This window comes from Culex pipiens, chromosome 2, assembly GCF_016801865.2.
Source record: "Culex pipiens pallens isolate TS chromosome 2, TS_CPP_V2, whole genome shotgun sequence".
Lineage (NCBI taxonomy): Eukaryota > Metazoa > Arthropoda > Insecta > Diptera > Culicidae > Culex > Culex pipiens.
In genome coordinates, this window is record NC_068938.1 from 41,793,446 (window position 1) to 41,810,569 (window position 17,124).

The 17,124-nt window shown below is 34.7% G+C and overlaps 1 protein-coding gene across 1 annotated transcript in view; it reads left to right on the forward strand.

Annotated features, from left to right (window-relative positions):
- Positions 1–17,124, forward strand: part of LOC120420085 (serine-rich adhesin for platelets) — a 228,836-nt gene that overhangs the window by 165,354 nt on the left and 46,358 nt on the right. The gene's annotated exons all lie outside the window — the stretch shown is intronic.

The window sequence follows — 17,124 nt, forward strand, 5'->3', positions numbered from 1 at the left end:
AACAATTGATTTTATTTTTAGGAATACACAGTTCTTTCTACTTTTTGTTTAATAATTCTCAAAACAATTAATAATAAAAAATGGGTAATTCTCCGCCAACTCACACAGCAGTTGCCCCGACCCCTCTTCGATTTGCGTGAAACTTTGTCCTAAGGGGTAACTTTTGTCCCTGATCACGAATCCGAGGTCCGTTTTTTGATATCTCGTGACGGAGGGGTGGTACGACCCCTTCCATTTTTGAACATGCGAAAAAAGAGGTGTTTTTCAATAATTTGCAGCCTGAAACGGTGATGAGATAGAAATTTGGTGTCAAAGGGACTTTTATGTAAAATTAGACGCTCGATTTGATGGCGTACTCAGAATTCCGAAAAAACGTATTTTTCATCGAAAAAAAACACTAAAAAAGTTTTAAAAATTCTCCCATTTTCCGTTACTCGACTGTAAAAAATTTTGAAACATGTCATTTTATGGGAAATTTAATGTACTTTTCGAATCTACATTGTCCCAGAAGGGTCATTTTTTCATTTAGAACAAAATTTTTCATTTTAAAATTTCGTGTTTTTTCTAACTTTGCAGGGTTATTTTTTAGAGTGTAACAATGTTCCACAAAGTTGTAGAGCAGACAATTACAAAAATTTTGATATGTAGACATAAGGGGTTTGCTTATAAACATCACGAGTTATCGCGATTTTACGAAAAAAAGTTTTGAAAAAGTTGGTCGTCATCGATCATGGCCGTTCATGGTCACCCGCGACAGACACGGACGACGAAACAAAGAGAAACGCAAAAAGTAACTTTTTCAAAACTTTTTTTTCGTAAAATCGCGATAACTTGTGATGTTTATAAGCAAACCCCTTATGTCTACATATCAAAATTTTTGTAATTGTCTGCTCTACAACTTTGTAGAACATTGTTACACTCTAAAAAATAACCCTGCAAAGTTAGAAAAAACACGAAATTTTAAAATGAAAAATTTTGTTCTAAATGAAAAAATGACCCTTCTGGGACAATGTAGATTCGAAAAGTACATTAAATTTCCCATAAAATGACATGTTCCAAAATTTTTTACAGTCGAGTAATGGAAAATGGGAGAATTTTTAAAACTTTTTTAGTGTTTTTTTCGATGAAAAATACGTTTTTTCGGAATTCTGAGTACGCCATCAAATCGGGCGTCTAATTTTACATAAAAGTCCCTTTGACACCAAATTTCTGTCTCATCACCGTTTCAGGCTGCAAATTATTGAAAAACACCTCTTTTTTCGCATGTTCAAAAATGGAAGGGGTCGTACCGCCCCTCCGTCACGAGATATCAAAAAACGGACCTCGGATTCGTGATCAGGGACAAAAGTTACCCCTTAGGACAAAGTTTCACGCAAATCGAAGAGGGGTCGGGGCAACTTTTCCCGATTTCGTGTGAGTTGGTAGAGAATTACCCAAATATATTTGCAGAATACAAATATTTGAAAACTTAAATTTCTTCAAAAAATAATACACATTTATTTCTCTAATTGGACTTCTTCAAATCGTGAAAATCTTATTGGTTCTCATGCAAATTTAAGAATAGAAGAAATATTTAAAAACTTCTAGATTTATTACATGATTAAATAAAAACTCAAATTATTATGGTAAAATAAGGACAAAAGTTGCTTTGAAAATTAAATTTCACTGCGCCAATATTCTTCTGTATGACTCATCGCCCTGTTTTTTCGCAAAACCCCCCTTTTCTTCCTGCTAACGCTTATTCCTCCTTTTCATCATCATACGCATATTTTCACTCATGCTCACAAGCAAGAAACCCCGAGACACATTTCGGACAACAACAAAAACAATACAACTGTCATGAATGAAGGGCCAGCACAAACGCTGCTCTGTCATCGGCGTGTATCCTTTTTCGAGGTTCAAAGGACTTCACCAACACATGGAAGGAATGCGCGCGCACCAGTTTTCCCAGCTGTTCCAATTTCCCATTGATTTTGCCAACTGGCTCTGCACTTTTTTTTCTGGTGGTGGTGTTGCTGGGGTGAATGAGGATGCCGGATGCACCAAAACGTCAGGTGCGAAGGAACGGGACAGAAACGTCAAAATCGACTTGGCAAACTTCGAGTGTAGTACAGAAGTTGGATGTGTGCAATTTTGTTACCAGTTGTTTCTTCGAGAAGTTACTTGAAGTTTTTTCTCGGAATTGTGTGCGAAGTAAAGTGACAACATTGTTCCTTTAATTATCTGAGTCATTCAACGTTTCCTGCAATTTTTCATATGTTTTCCTCTTTGTGAAAAAAAAGTGAAGCACCGTCAAAAGTGGTGTGTTTTCCAGATCTTACTCCGCGAGTGTTGCAATAAATTGTGCTGAAAAAAAATACACAAACCTCCAAACGTTTCACGGTTCGAAAGACAAATCTGACATCACACGGTTCATAAATCCAGATTCCCCGAAGAAGGCAAAGGAACCTTCCCTTAAAAAATACATTGTCGTTACCCTTCTTGCTGTCTGTCTGTTGTGTTTTTCATTGTTGTTGTCTTCATCTTTGCATGCTAGTCCAAGTTTTGCGATGAACTCGCTCATCTATCTGATTCCGTGGCGGAAGGCGAAACGTAACCTGGCGAAGAGTAGGTGTTCCGATTAGTGTGGTTTTATTCTTGGAGTTTCAGCTTTCATACAAATTATTTAATAGTTTTAGAATTTATTTAATCAATACATTTATTTAAAAAGAAAAAAAAAACAAAGTGTGAAGAAACCGTAATGAAATTTCGATATAATACTTTGCATGATTTTCGAAACATCTATTCGTTGGTAGAACATTTTTTTTCCTCGAAATTTTATGTTACCTATGTCCAACCAAAGTCTAATTAGAAATATGAAATATGGCCATCAGCCAAACGACCCAGTTCATCGAGACTGTGTCACCTACAACTCGACCTTATGCTGCAAATCGATTTTCATCTGGAAGCTTTTCTTATTGGAGCTTTCCGGTCAACTTAGCTTTGTGAACCTTTGCAAATTAGAAAATTAACCAATTATTTAATATCTTGGATAAAATGAAAGATCGCTCAAACAAATCATATCTTTTTTCAAAAATATTTTTTCAATCATACTATAATCTTTAAAATGCATTAAAAAGAAGTATTGTACTTTAAAGAAAATGATGGGTTTGGTCATTTTTAGGTGCGAATTTGCCTATGTTTTGTAAATGGTCGTTTTCTCAGCGGTCATCGTTTGCCGTGTATATGACTCAAAATTTCTTTATTCAAAATCATCATTGATAAAGTAATTTTTTTCTCGTTTTTAGGAGGTCATTTTAAGCAACTTTTGCTCTTCAAAAACATTACTTTTCTTGTTATTTGTGCTATAAATGAATGATGACATCGATTTGGTTTTGTTTCTAATCTAGTAAGTTCAAATTCACAAAACAAGTTTGAAGTTTTTGTAAACACTTACCTGAAATTTTGTTAGCAATTTACAATGTACGCTTTATATAAAAATATCGAGTTAAGTTATAAGGAATGGAAATAGACAGAGAGCTTTACCAACACAGCAAAGAATTGTGTAAATTTGGAATGTGTAATTTTAGAAGGTTGAATTTTACCTCTTCTATATATATAAAAAAAAATTCGACGGTTTTGTTCGAACGCGAATCAGTTCAACACGGAGCGTCGGATCGAGGTGCTCTTTGTTGCGTTGGGTTCGTATAAGCCCAAGAAAGGTTTATACGCTAACTAATTAACACTTTGGCCACTCTGGAACCGATTCCGGAGCATCGGCAAATTGTATGGGGAAAGATACGTAAAATCAAATTTTAATCATAGGAGGCTGAATAAGCAAAAAATCAAAAAACGTCAACAAACGAAAAAAGGCAGAACGAAGTTTGCCGGGAAAAGCTTGTTTATGATATGATTTTAACTCAATTTAGACTGAAAAAAGCGACATTACACCAGAAAAGTGGTAAAATTACACATTTTCAGAGGTAAAATAACACATTTTTTCTGACATAAAAGATGTACCCCTTCCCCGATGTAATATTACCATGATTTTTTTTTGCTGTGAAGATTTTTCTTGGCTCTGAATTGGGACGACCGAAAAGTGTCAACTTGTTGTTTTGAAATAGAAAATAAATGTATTATTGAGAAAATTTTCATAAGTTTATCACACATTTTATAAGCTTTTCGATTTATTTATAAAGTCTAGGAAACTATGATTTGACCATAATTTTAAACATACCTGATTTTTTAGACTTCTTATGTATCGAGATAAGTATAATGGAAAAAAAGACAAAATTTAAAATCAATTTGTTTTCATATGTAAAATAAAAAAATACATAAAATCTCGCTTATTTTTTCAAAAGCTCCTATGTACATAGGAAATCCATGGTGCATTATTTGTTTTCAAAAAGTACTCTATAAATCCATACCTTAGCTAAAGTACACATTTAAAAAAAATCATGGTAATATTACATCTGGGATGGGGTACATGTTTAATAAAAGAAAAAAATGTGCAATTTTATCTCTGAAAATGTGTAATTTTACCACTTTTCTGGTATAATGCCTCTTTTTCAGTCTTAATTGAGGTAAAATTACAACATTTAACTTTCCAAAATTACACCTTCCAAATTTACGCTATTTTTACTGTGATACAGAAAAGCATAGTATTTTGGTCATTTTAGGAATAACAGAGTAAAATTCTTTCTTTCATGTTCTAATTGAAAGAATACCTTGATTTTACTCGTTAAAAAGAACTTGGCAATTAAGGTTGAAAACGATTGATTCAGATTTTTCTGTGTTGGAAAGGAAAATTCTTATTTTCTTAGAAAATCTTGGGTTTGATGATTTCACTTGTTTCATGTGAGCAAGTCTCTACGAAATCGGTGTTTTCCCTTCAATTTTAAATTTTGTATTTTTTAATCCGGCTGAAACTTTTTTGGTGCCTTCGGTATGCCCAAAGAAGCCATTATGCATCATTAGTTTGTCCATATAATTTTCCATACAAATTTGGCAGCTGTCCATACAAAAATGATGTGTGAAAATTCAAAAATCTGTATCTTTTGAAGGAATTTTTTGATCGATTTGGTGTTTTCGGCAAAGTTGTAGGTATGGATACGAACTACACTGGGAAAAAATTATACACGGTAAAACAAATTTTGGTGTTTTTTTATTTAACTTTTTTTCACTAAAACTTTATTTGCAAAAAAATACTATTTTTTTGACATATTTATGTCATCAAATGCCAACTTTTCAGAAATTTCAATTTTCTATACTGATTTAAAAAAAATCAAGATATTGGTCGCAAAATTTTTTAAAATTTTTCAATCAAATTTGCAATCAAAAAGTAATTTAGTGAAATTTTGATAAAGTGCACCGTTTTCAAGTTAAAGCCATTTTAAGGCAACATTTTTGAAAATAGTCGCAGTTTTTCATTTTCTTTTTTTCATTAAATGAAAAAAATATTTTTGAAAAGCTGGGAAAATTCTCTTTATTTTGCTATGTTTCGCCGTAATATTGTTTCCTATCGTAATATTAAATGTTTGGCCCTTTTGAAATGTTTGCCTTGATTTAAATATTTTGAAAATATTGTTTTCGAAAAGATCGGAGAATTTCACGGATGTTTCATATTTTAACATTGTAAATCGAACCATAAGTTTCTGAGATATCGACGTTAGACAATGGTGGGTTGTTTTGGTGAAACTTGGAAAATATCAATTTTCATATTTTTTAACCTTTGCATGGCAATATCTCAGCAACTAAGGGTCGTATCAACAAAGTTCATAGAGAAAAGTACAGAGAATTTTCTCAGCATTTCAAAAATATTTTTTCAAATTTGGGCAAACATGTGCACTAATTCAAAAAAAAAAAAAAACTGCTACATTTTCAAAAAAGTTACCGTAAAATAGCTTTAACTTTAAAACGGTGCACTTTATCAAAATTTCGCTGAAGTACTTTTTGATTGCAAATTTGATTTTACATCGAAAAATTAAGTTGAAAATTTTTTGCGACCGATATTTCGATTTTTTTTGAAAAAATCAATATTGAATCAAAAATTCATAACTCGGTCAAAGATTTTTTGCACAACCTGGAAATTTCTGAAAAGTTGGCATTTGATGTCCCCTAAAACATGTCAAAAATAAAAAAGTGTTTTTTTTTGCAAATCTAGTTCTGGTGACAAAAAGTTAAATAAAAAATCACCATTTTTTTTTACCTTGTATCATTTTTTTTCCAGTGTAGTCCGTGCCGAAGACACCAAATCGATCAAAAAATTCCTTCAAAAAAAGAAACAGATTTTTGAATTTTCATACATCATTTTTGTATGGAAGCTGTCAAATTTGTATGGAAAATTATATGGACTAACTAATGATACAAAATGGCTTCTTTGGGCAAACCAAAGGCACCAAAAAAGTTGCAGCCGGATTAAAAAATACAAAAATTAAAATTGAAGAAAAAATACCGATTTCGTAGAGAATTGCTCTGAAGGGTCTTTTAGTCAAAACATGTATAAAGTAAGTTTTGTTTTGTCCCAGAATATGTTTTGACAAATTTTGCTTTGACTTAAAAGATAATATTATAATAGTTGAAGTTTATGTATAAAACAAAGTGAAAACACAAAAAATATATGAAAAAGTGATTGGAAGATAATAAAAAAGATAACTATTTGGGAGTGGCCCTAAACTATCAGTAAAAAACAAAAACTTAACTTGATAAATGCACAAAAAAAAGGAAATAAATGAAGACAGAACAAGAAAAGTTATATTTGTAAAAGAAAAACATTGGAATCTTCCAAGAATGCAATTGCAATATTTTCATAATTATTGATCATTTTTTTAAAATAAACAATCAAGTAAACAATTGTTAAGTTAACTTTTGTCAATTTGTTATAAAAAGTGTTCTATTTGACTGCCACATTAAACTAATCAATTTTTCTCTGTCTCCATCTTTCCAGGTAAGCTAACGGCTCATTTTCTGCGGGAAAAAGACGAACCCAAACCCGACACAGGTAAAAATCTCCCCCCTCCCATATTCACGCGAGTGGGCGTCAAAAATTGCACTCCAATCATCATTTGTCTTTTTGCGCTGGGGTACCGCGCACTGATCAATTTAATTCAATCAGCCGCGAAGAAATTATCGGTTTCACCTTCGATGACGAAATAACAACTAACAATAAAAATTTGCACTTTCTTCAATTAATCAATCAATTGAAAGTTGATCTTCGATGCGCCAGACGGTGCAATAACCGCCACCTCAACGCTCTTGTCAGGGGTGGAAAATTTCGTTAACTGCCACGGTCTCCGTGTTTGTGCTTGCAAGCTTTCGAAAGCCATTTTTCTTTGGGGGGTTTTACTTTTTCCGCCAGTAGTTAGTTGGGGGTGGCGGTGGTAATTGGCCAGAGTGCATTCACAGCCGTGACAGCTTCGCGTGGGTGGTGCATTTCCAGCCAAAGGAGGGAGGAGATTTGCGAAAGGCTTCCGACAGTTTGAAGCAAAATTTGTGTCTTTTGAAAGTGGTTTGCGGTTGCGGCGGTAGCTGGAATTTCATGAACGGTTTTGCTAATTGCACTTATCGGATATTTTGCAAACTCCAAACATTTTGTAGCTTTCATCCAAAACATGATTTTTTTGCAGTTCCTCAATGGAAAATACAAAAAAAAACAATTTTAAAAAATTTGACGATTGCTTTAATTATCTCAAAACATATGTATCCAAAAACAAAGCATAATGTTGCGCATTTTATGCGCATGCTCATAATTTACATCTCGATTTTCGCCGGTTTTTGGGATGACATCATGCTCTGACAGCTAGAGGGATGACGCTGACAGCAGCAGTCTTCTGAAAATGACAGCCCGGCTCCAGTTACGGCCTTTTGTTCTCCGAAGGATAAGAAACACAAACACAATGTCAACACTGGGTGGTTAGGAAGAATAGGGGGGACGGGATCTAGAGGAAATGATGATAAATTTGGTGCCGCCGCCGGGACGACGTCAACCGGGGGCAAGGTCTGATGAATATTATGATGATGCTGCCAAGAGTGATTTTTTTTTCCGGGGCACATGGTGTGGCAGGGCAAATTTGATGGAGTGTGCCCGGAGTGCGATGCTCAATTGCTTCGGCAATAATGGGATATGAGCTCATATGGCCGTTTATTAGGGCAGGATCAACATGTCTCGTAATACGTAATAAACAGCACGATTGTAGTTTTTCATTTTTAAGAAAGAAAATCTGCGTGAAATTTTTCTTGTTTTTTTTTGCGCAAATTCATAGAATTTATGTTCACGTTTACAGTCTCTTTGATTTTGATTTCCTTTTCAAAAAATCTCATAAATAAACTATTTCTGCTCGGCAACTTCCTCCTACGTCAAAAGTTGATTCATTTTTGTAAGCATCTTCTTTTACCTTGTCTCAGGCCCTTTTCCGTAACATTCTGGAAGCAGATTTTGCCGATTTCCTTTCCCTTTAGCATACGGATCTCAAAGAAAACTCTAGAGGAAGTACCTCGCATAACTCATACTGTTTTGTAAACAAAGTTTTCTACAATGTTTCCACTTGCACCCGGAAAGGTTGACGTAGAAAGCGTACCAAGATTAAAGGGTTCTAAAATTTCGGTCGGAGGGGAAACTGCTTTGCCATCATCACTTTTTGTTTGCCGATTGATCTTTTCCAATTTTTGAAAGAAGCGTCAGGTTGGAAAAGAGCTTCGTCAGAAATGAGTGGGGTGGAAAAGCGCCAAGTGGTAATGGCTATTGGACATCAAAGACATGATTCTTGGTTCACCCAATTACGTTTAGAGCTGCTTCAAGTAAAAACAAAGTTGTTCTAGAACTCGATAAGATGTCGAAAACATATTGTATCGAAATTATTCACATTTTTATCGCAGTTTACTCCAAACTCTCGATGATTTCAAGAGGCATGACTTACGACCACGCGTGAATAAAAATCCAATTAAAGCAAATGTTGTGATTTGCTTTTATTCCTCGGAAAAATGATCTCATGCTCCAGAAGTAGGGTTTTTATGTGGTCGTTTGGCCCGCCAAAAAATAAAAAAAAAACTCAACTCATTGATTTCGAGCTCCCAGCTGTTGGCGCTGCCTCAGCTTCTGTGCGGTTATGATCATCGTTTATTTATATATTCGCGTACAATTTGTTTACCAACTGACTCCCCGGTCGTTGGCTGGTCTAGGGTTGAGCGCTCAGTGTGTAACGTTTTCGGCGGAAATGGTTGTTGCACAGCGAGTAAATTATGAGGGTGTGGTTGTGGTTAATTGTTGTTGTTTATTAAAATATGAGGTTTAGCCATTTTTAATTGTTGAACTTAATATGAATTACAGTTATTTCAAGATTCATAAGGCTGATGACGCATAATAGTAAGCTGCATAGTTTTGTTAGTGAACTTTGATTTTATTCGAAATTGAAAATAAAATAATTTGAAGAATTAAATGTTCTAAAAGGATGATGAATTTTATGTTTTAAATATATAAGCCTGTTGCGTATTTTTTTAGAAGTTTTTGCCTACCCCTTCAAAAATGACCTAAAAAATACGAGTTTTTTTTCATAGCAATAGAATTACAAAAAAAATCAAACCATCCACATTAAATTTTGTGGTCTCTATTGCAAGTTTCTGCTCAAACCTAGGAGTCCGAAGGCTTGAATGGGGAGAGCACCCAAACCTCTTTCTACCACAAGGAACCTTCCACCCCAATGTTTGAACTGACGACCTTTGGATTGCGAGTCCAACCGCCGCCAGCTCCACCGGAGTAGGCTTGGTTTGGTGTGTTGTTTGTACTTATGGCATGGAGACGACTTCTACACCTGGAATGACTTAACGGCCTAACAACTGCTCCAATAGAATTACTATAAACTGAATAAAATATTTTTCTCTGTAGAGATTTTTACTTTTACTTTGGATACATTTAAAAATATTTTGGATAATAGTAAATAATGAATATTTTTATTTTTTTCTAACAAATAGTGTAGTTTTCAAGTTATAGGAATTTTTAGGATAATATTTTCGATATTGCTTAGGTTTTGTATTTTAAAAATATTCGATTAATAAAGAGCACCCCTGCAAAAATGTCTTCAAAGAGCCAAGGAAATTTCTAAAAAAAATCCAATGTCAACATAGTTGCTGGTTGATGTGTTTTAACAAAAAACAAATGTAAAAAATATTTTTCCTCAGTGTCTCCTAACTACTATCAGTCATTTTTCAACTGACGATATCCCGGAAACTATTTGTTCTATTTTCAATGGTTAAAAAGGAAACTACAGTCCAGCCTCGATTATCCGAAGGCTTGGCAAAATTTCACTTCGGATAATCGAGCGAAAAAATTGGGTCACAGAACTCGAATTTGATGTTAATAGCAAGGAAATAAAAAAATAAGCAAACAAGTTCGGAAAACCGAAGCTTCAGGTAATCGAATATGGCCTGTATTATGAAACTTTTTGCACTTTCCATTGAACTTAACATCGATATTCCAAAATCAAAATTTGAAATTTGAAAAAAGCCTTTAAAAGCTGTTAATTTTTACGATTAAGCTTTGGAAAAATACCAAGGCCAATGCAAATTCCATTTAATTTTTTTGCTTCTATTTCCTCACCCTTTGAAATTTTCAATTGATCAATGGGCAGAAAACTTACACAATAATACATTTTTCAAGTTTTTTGTTTTTGCATTTTTAATTAAACGGGGCACTTTGAATGTTTTCTTTTTAAAAATAATTTACATTTAAATTATACCACAGTTTCCGATCTGTAAAATATGTAAAACATATGAAAAAATGTGTTCATGATTTCATTGATGCGTCACAAATATTTGAGAGGATTATAACTGCAATTATTTATAAAGCATTCAGTAAAAAGTTTTGCTAAATAATCTAAAAATTATGTTAGCAGTTTATGTGTGTATTTTAAGAAGAGCTGAACATTTGATGATCGATTCTACCAAGGATTCTACATTCAAAAAAAAGGCATATGGTCATGATTTGAGCCGAAACAATGCAGCGGAACTCATCGAGTTTCCGAGTTTTAATCAAAGTAGGCGTCTTTTAGAGTAAAAAAATGCTCTTGTGAAAATTTCAGAGAAATCGGTGAAGATTTTACGATTTCGTAGTAATGTTCACTAGTGTTTTATTTTGACCCATTGCCTTCTTTAATTGAAAATTTAAAACTCTAAGAAAATAATGACAAAAAATAATAAAATTGTATTTGGCTCAAATTTTTGCCTATTTATGCATGTAGAACTAAATGACAATAAAAAATTGACATTAGGCTTCATCCATAAGGTACGTCACGCTAAAATCAGCCAAAATTTACCCCCCCCCCTCCCCCCCTTTGTCACGCTTTCCCTATACTAATGACATGCAATGTCACGCTGGCTCAGACCACCCCCCTCCCCCCCCTAGAGTGTGACATACTTTATGGATGACGCCTTACTGGTACCTTCTGACTAGATTCCGAATAGAAAAATAAATAACTGTGCCAATTTTGAGCAAATCGGTTAAGATTTAAAGGTGCCTATCCCTATAGATCGTTGAAGTTTGAATGGGCAATTCGAAAAAAAACATGAGGAAGAACATTGCTTTTGGAGTTTGGCAGCAGGTTGTGCAGTTTTTACCCAAAACTGTCCGAGTGTGAGATTCTTGTAGGAAATTCATTTCCCTATAACTTTGTCGAAGGGGACTACTGTGGTATGATTTAATGTTTATTTGGCGCTAACGTCACTTTGCATTGCTAGGAAAGCTCAATAACCAGCTGATTCTCGTTTTTTTACCATACCATAATGATGCCACTTAGGCAGATCAGGGATTTTGGCCTCTTAACATTCCTTGGTCACCCCCGCATGAAAGATGATCTTACAAGGGTCAGTGGTTTTGTTTTGGACGTTGTTTTGCAAATTTAAAAAAAAACCTAATTAGCTGTTTTGTAAAGAAACAAAATCCAATCTTTTTTTTTTTTGGTCGTAATATTTGATTTTTCCACGAAAACCATCAGATTTAGTCCCAAAATAGGTACAATTCGCTCAAAACAACTACATGTCAACAAACATCCACACAGTAACATTTTAAGTCGTCATCTGGTGTTCTAAAGCCGCGAATTATTAGCGGTTTTATTGCAACAAACGGAGCAAGCCTGCTTTAGCACTTCTCTCTTCTAGAACAGTGAGTTAGTTCCGTCGCGACGCTTTCTTCGATCGGTCGGCCTGACATTTGGCCCTGCTGCGCGAAGGTTTGTTTTGATTTGCGATCTCTGCTCGTGCGTAAGTCGGTTTTCGATCGTGATAAAGAGGAAAATTAGCGAGTGAGAGAACGGGGAAAGCAAGCAAGTGCCAAAAAATGAGCGTGCTCGCGTGTGAGCGGAGAGAACGAAAGTGAATGCATTTCTCTCGCGGTGGAAGAATCGAATCGGAAGAAAAGATTGCAAGATTTTCCCTCGGTTTTGGTTTCGAAATTGTTGTTGTTGTTTTTGAGCCAGAAGCGCGTCTTAATGACAGTTGTACAAGTGGCAGCAGGTGAATTGAAATCAAAACATCAGATCGCGTGCCATCTACAACATCATCATCCTGCATTGTGATTTGGTTTTCTATAGAAACATGGTTTGAGTTTTTTTGTTCGAATTTCACCGTTTCATTTCGGATTTTGGTCGGTCGGTTGGTTGGTGTGCCGATCAACGGGAAAATTCTAATTCGCCCGGTTCCGACGGAGTTCTGTTTGGTCTATATTTTTGGTGGAAGTAGGAAAACACTTTTTGCTAAAATTAGCAACCGCTTGATGCACTCCATCGATTTAGAGATTGTCGGCGAATTGCGAGCTGATCAAAAGGGTATGTTTGATTTGGAAGCGAGCGAATTGCGAATGGGCTGAAATCGGAAAGTTGAATCACAGTTTTAAGGTTGTTTGATGATTTTAATTATTGAATTGCAAGTGGATTGGTTGGATGAGTCAGACTGAATGGCAAACAATTTATTTAAACTAGTTTAATAACCGCTAAAATTAATTCTAACTTTTTAGTTTTACTTTTCTAAGATTTAATCTTGATCCTTCAATAAAAACAAAGATTCTGTAAAATTGATAAAATGTTGATGTGTTTTAATCGTAAATTGCTATTTTATTACTCGTTTTTAAATCACACCATTTGCTCTCCTAACATGGAAACACATTTCAAAAGAGGAAATCTTATTACACACTTTGATAAAGACCTGCCCAACCATAAGCTCCAATGGTGTGAAAGTAGTTCCAATCCGGCGGGTCTGGGCTCAGATAATCGTTGCAAATTTGCGCTGCAAAACTTCAAGTAGGTTCATTTTGGCGGACAATAGCCCGGCCGGCTCGTAATATCTTACTTTCGGCCGTGTTACGTTACGTTCCGTCGGGCCCGTAGATCCAGGCCGTTTCGTGTTAATCGAATCAGTTTCCAAATTATTCACGCTCTCACTCACAGTTTGGACCATTACCGTGGAGGCTATTTTTTGGAGAGTTTGTGCTGAAAAATCTTTGTGCCACAGCACATTTGCATTAGCCAAAATTTGTGGCAAAAAAACGTAACTCTGAACAGTGTGCTGCTGCTGTCCGAATTAACGGTCAATTTTGGCGCCATTATTGACCGCTTCAACGTGCAAGGTAATCGATGCGGCTATTTTCCGCAACTCAAATGCAAATAATATCCGCATTTTCGGCGGTGGCAAATTGAAGTTTGACCAAGTACGGTTACGTCACTCGTTAGTCCGATGAGAGATCTCACATGGATCGCTTCCAAGGAAAGGGAGACATACACAAAGAATCACAAGTTCATGACCCGACATCGAATAAATCACCCTGAAGAGCTGTGTGCTGCGTGTGAACTTGGGGAACCTTTCATCGAGGCAGCCGGAAAAGGACCAAGATCGTGCTAAATTTGGAACCCCCTCCCAGCCAGAGTGTGAGGTGCGGGCGATGATTCATTTCAGCTCAGAGCAAAACACTGAGATTCATACGCAGGCCAGTGTTGTGGTTTTGATTCTGAGGTTGACTTTATTGTGTTGTGGTTGGTTTTCCTTTTCCTTCAAGTTTCAGTTATTTAAAAAAAAAAAATTGTTGAAACTATTTAATGATTAGGTGAATGTTGTCTGAAATTTTCAAATCAATACTACTATCAATTAAGATTATTTTTTGATTGTTAGTCAAAAACAATTTATAGGCAAAAAATCTCCATCCTTTTTTGACATGTTTAATATAAAAACGGGATGTAAAAAAAGAAATAAGGAATATAAAAAATAAAATAAGGAATATAAAAAAATAAAATAAATAATTAATAAAATCTTTGATTGTTAATATGCTTTCCCTTTTATTGCGTGATAATTTGATTTTTTTAGCTTTGAAATTTTCGAAAACAGATTGAAATTTATGTGATTATCTAGAAAAAAAAAATGGATTTTTAAGTAAGGCCTGATATTTTAAATTTAATGCTAATTATTTTTTTGAGCTGAAATAAAAATTTTACAAATTGGTTGCAGGCTATTTCAAACTCAAACAAACTTATTTTATCTTTTTCTCTACCAGTGGTCCATTCTACTATGAATATATCATCTATGAATACTTTTGGCCATATACTTTGGCAAATCTCTTAAAATAATGCAAGACAAATCTCAAAAATAATGCAAGTGCGGTGCAAATGAATATTTCGTAAAAAAAATATGAAAGACGGCTTTATTTCAAGTGTGCATCACTTCTATATATATATAAAATTTCGATGGTTTTGTTCGAACGCGAATCAATTCAATACGGAATGTCGGATCGAGGTGCTCTTTGTTGCGTTGGGTACGTATAAGTCCATGGAAGGTTCTTACGCCAAAAAGTAACAACTTTGGCCACTCTGGAACCGATTCCGGAAAATCTGCAGATTGTATGGGAAAAATTACGTAAAATCAAATTTTGATCGCAGGAGGCTGAATAAGCAAAAAACCTAAACAAACGAAAAAAAGGCAGAACGAAGTTTGTCGGGTAAGGCTTGTTTTTTAATAAATATATTAAAAAAAGTAAAAAAATAATGCTGTAAATTTAAACCGATAGGAAATGAATTTTTAAATCTATTTTTATGATTTTTTGAACATTAGACGATCTATTAACTTTTCAGGATTTGTGAGAGGGCCAATATTCAAGCATGTTCGAGCTTTTTATTTTTGACGTAGACTACGTCTTACTCGAAGGTACTGGGGTGCCATTCCAAAAAACCCGGGTCGAAGGCCCTAGAATACTGCGTCATCTATTAAATTTTCATTGTTGGCAAAATAGTTCAACTATTGAAACAATTCAATGTTTTTAAATGTTTTCAAAATGCAGAGATTTTGCAAGCAAAATGAGCGCTTCCCACTCACGGACGGGAATGTCAAATACCTATTTTGAGGGGAAAATCACCCAAGCACCGCAACCGACACCTCTCCTTGTTCGGTCGCGAAAAAGGAGGGGAAGTAGCGAGCCGAAAACATATATAAAAAAGTGCGCCAGTTTTCAAACCAACATTTACGTCTTAGACGTCGGACCGGCAGCAGCAGCAGGAAAGCTTGGCCCAGAGCAGCAGCAGCAGGAGAGAGAGGGACCCGAACTGCAGAAGAAGCGCGCATCGCCTTCTCGTCAGCCAGTTGCCTCTCGATGGCCGGACCGTTTGGATCTCCTGGGGAAGGGGGTGAGGACTTCCCAACTCTTCGGAGTTGCCCTCACTCCCCGTCCCTCGTCCCACCCGGGACGAGTCGGTGAAATGCCTTTCAGGAGCAAATGTTGGTCTTCGGGGGTGACGGATTGCACAGCTTTCTGAGGCTGCTCTCGCCCTCAATCCCTCTTTCTCCCCCTCCCCCTCATTCTGCTAGCCATTTGTTTTGCTGGAGGGTACAAAATTTAACCTCGATCTATTTCGTGTACGTGCACGCAATACATGCGCATGGCAGCTACGGTTTTGTTCGCATTAGATTTGCCATCTCTTTCTAGTAAAAGTCAACTCAATCGGAATTCAATTCGAATCGTAGCGAAACGAACTCCATTTTAACAACCGGTACGTACACGGTCCGATTGAGTTTACTGGCCTAAGTTCTGTCTCTTTGGGGGGTCCATCTCCCATTCACGATCTTATTCCGTTAATGTATTTCAAGTATTTAGCTAATTCTTCAAAATTAAGATATGGAAAACCCTATCTCCACATATCAAAACTTTACGTAGTCTACGCCATTCCGGTTATGTCAGTGACATAACTACTTTGACTTTTTTATGTTGGTTTTTAAACAATAATTGCAAAAATATAATGTATATGTTTGCTTTAAAAATATAATAAAAATTTACTAATTATTAAAAAATAAAAAAAATGAATGATTCATATTGTTTAAAAAAACACATATTTTTAGGAAAACTGCCCAAATAATAAAAATATATTTTCAAGCTCTCTTATATTCATTTGAGTTTCAATATGTTCTGAAGCAAAATGCAACAGATTTTTTATTTTAACTTGGTCAAAATCAACAACAATCATTACAAAAATATTGGAAATGAAGTTTAGATTGCTCAGAAGTGAAATATAATTAAAAATACATGCAATGCATTTTTTATGTTGTTTTTAAAACAATAAGTGCGAAAATTTAATTTAAAATAATGTTTGCATTAAAAAATAATAAAAATTTATAAATAATAAAAAAAAAATATTTAAATTGTTTAAAAAACACGCATTTTTGGGAAAACTTCCCAAATAAAAAAATATATTTTCATATTCTTTTATATTCATTTCAAAATGTAACAGTTTTTTTTAACTTGGTCAAAATCAACAACAATCATAACAAAAATACTGGAAATAAAGTTTAGATGGCTTAGAAGTGCAATATAATTGAAAATGCCTTAGAATTATTTATTTATTTGAATAAAGTGTGGATAAGAACCAAAATTTTTTAATATTGTGTAAAGTGTTTATACCTGGGTGCGCAATAGGTTTGAAAAAATTGGAATAAGAAGACAAAAACTGCCTAGGTTACTGAGTACCCTTAAAAAAAATATGGAGAGAAAATTACTTAATTGATAAAGAAAATTTATCAAATAATAAGTTTACTAACTTAGTTAGTGATTTATTTTTATTATAAATATTGCAAGATAAAACGATAACATTATCTTTTTGACGTTAAATTTTTTTGGGAATTATTTTA